The following is a 2,751-nucleotide window of genomic DNA, read 5'->3' as shown; positions in this document are numbered from 1 at the left end:
GCGCGCGCGCGCGCGCGTGCTGTTGTTGCTTGTTGGGGGAGGGGGTCTCAGTCTGTTTTCAGTGAATACCAAAGACAACGCAGAAGCCCCAACACCCAGCTCAGTAATATCTGGAGACAATGTGTTCCAATCAGCGGCCTCGGAAAGTGCACATATTTGGGGGGTGAGGTGGGCGTCGGTCTTTCCTTGTTCCCACTTTCCTACCCCTGTGGCTTGCCGGGGGTGGGGGGGGTGGGGGGCGGTGGTGGTGGTGTGGAACTGAACATTGATATTGAAATGAGGAATCAAAGCAGGGAATGGGAGGAGGGAGCAGGGATGTAGGACCCAAAGCGAGAAGGAAACGAGAACAATATTCTTTGTGGGGTGCTGGGAGCCAAGTTGTAACTTACCCGTATTGAAAATTTGTGATTTGGGGAATGACACAAATTTGCAGCAAGCACTTCTTTAGCACAAGATGAGTACTTCTCAGACAAGGGCTGGATAAGGATGCTCAAGAATGCACGCTGCCCATTCAGCTTTTAATGGCAGAGAGTTCCTGCAACCCTAAATCTCTACAATCCCTTAAAAATATCATTGTCACCAGCACAAAGAACTTAATGATGCCCAAATTGCTGGTCCCCAAGAAGAACAGGCAGCTCACATTTTGTTCAGTATTCTTGTCTGTGTGGATGCCATTGGAATAGAGGGTCCATAACTGTGTTCAGTGGCCAGATACTCCTGCAGAAGTGAATGGTTCACTTGTGATCTGTCATTCCTCCGGGACGGAATGGGGAAACCCTAAGAAGACTAGAGGGTAGACAGGGACAAAAACTCTCTGGGGAAGTTGCGTGAAGCCCATGAATTGCCCCCTCCTAGCTCCATAGACGTGGCACCCGAATGCTTGCCTTTACATTTCTCAAGTCCCAGTTTCTGTATCCCTCCCTTTATTTCCTGCAGCAAACACACCTTAGCTCATATGCAAACGGCATAAAGGCTCAGTAATCAAACACTTGAAACTCCAGGTTCAGAGTTTGCTTTTCATGACACATCACTCTTGCTGTAGTGGTGATCCAGCTGGGAGTTTAGAAATTTAACATAAGTCAAACTACCACCTCCCTTTCCACTCCCCTCAAATAGGCAACCGCAGGAGCTGGATCCTGATTTGGGCCCTCCCAGCATCTCCCTCCAGGGAATCTGAGATCCAGAACCTGGGATTTCCACCCGACAACTAGGGTGGGCTGGTCGGGCCTCTCATTCCCTCGCCCACCCACTCTCAACCAAAGAAAAGTGTCCACATTAGTTATGTCTAGCGCTAGTTTAGCTTTACCTTGGCCATGGAGCTACTCTGACCCAAAACAGGCCGGCAGGGAGAGCCAGGGATCTGGAACCCGGAGCAGGATGCCAGCCTAGCTTGGGAACTGCAAATCAGTGTAGCCATTCATGTGCCAACTGCCTGCCTCTCTGGGCTGGGTGCAGGGAAACCTCAGCTATTGCTGCACTGCCCTTTGGGGACAATTTCAGGGCAGGAGTGCATAGGGAAGGGGAGGTGTGTGTCACAGGGTTCCCCCGCCCCCACCTCCAACCCGGCCCAAGCCTCCTGCTTTAGGCCTGTGCAGCCCTGAACTTCTCTGACATAGTCGCCAGGTAAACAGAGCCTTGGCTGTCCACTCACCCTCATCTCATGGGGTCGATTTGGGCACCACTGTTCACCCCCTAGATTTAAATTGTGAAGAACTACAGGGCGTTGGGAAAGCGGGAAAGCGGTGCCAACCCCATTAGGCTTCCAGTCCTGGTCTCTGCTCTGGAGAAGTTCTTGGCGGCCCATCGAGTCACCTTAGACACATCCTGCCATTTAATTACATGAATCGCTTCCCTAGAGCAATGCTAGGGACGCTTCAAAGCACCTCCTGGCAAAGGGGAGTGGTGCAGGGAGCTGGGCTGCCTTAGCTGGTCCAGCTCTCCCCCACTTTTTATTTGTTAAAGGTTTAAAAGTTACTACGCGAAGGGAAATAAGGTCAATAGGGCTATGCTCCCAACGGTTATGTCCTTAGACCTTGCTGAGAAGGCGGATTTCAACTAGTATGGGATTGGAAAGGGCAGAATTTGGACACAATTTAGAAGTTAGGGATGGGGTCAGGAACACAATGTTACAATGTTAAGTTAGTTTAGACCTTGTTCAATTTCACTTTTCCCTTGATAAAAAAAAAAAAAGACATTCTCATATTTTATCCAAGACAAGAAGGAACAGGGCGGTGGGGAAGGATTTAACATCTTTGTTTCAGTTCCTAAAGTGTTGGTCCTCAGGCCAGACTACAGCCACTTGTGCAAGGAAAGGCTGCGGCTGTGTGAGACCTCCAAATCTGGGGGTGCCTCTGAAGGTCCAGAGCCTCAGTTTTCTTGATTTTGTTCTTTTCTAGCTGGACCCCATTTTCCCCTACCCTTTCCTTATAGGCATCGGGAGGGAGTGGGAGCTCCACGTTGAAAGGAGCCTGATCACAGTCTAGTCCCATTTCATTTAACCTCATAGTCATCGTGGCTCTTTGCACGAACGGCACCCGGGCATGGCTCCCGCTTCGAATCCACACTCTGGGTGCGAACGCTCTGGGCCTCTCGGCTGTCGGGGCAACTTTTGCCGGTACTGTGGGTGCTTCTGACACCAAGGCCTGGAACTTCGTTTTCAGGCCAGCGGGCCGGACGCTGTTGCCTCTTTCAAAACCCACCGACAGGCCCGGCCGTGGAGAAACAGCCCCAAGGCATCAAAATTATCCAGAA

The sequence above is a fragment of the Leptonychotes weddellii genome, chromosome 12, assembly GCF_054177405.1.
Source record: "Leptonychotes weddellii isolate Sample4059 chromosome 12, ASM5417740v2, whole genome shotgun sequence".
NCBI lineage: Eukaryota > Metazoa > Chordata > Mammalia > Carnivora > Phocidae > Leptonychotes > Leptonychotes weddellii.
Note: the sequence above shows the minus strand (reverse complement) of the source record.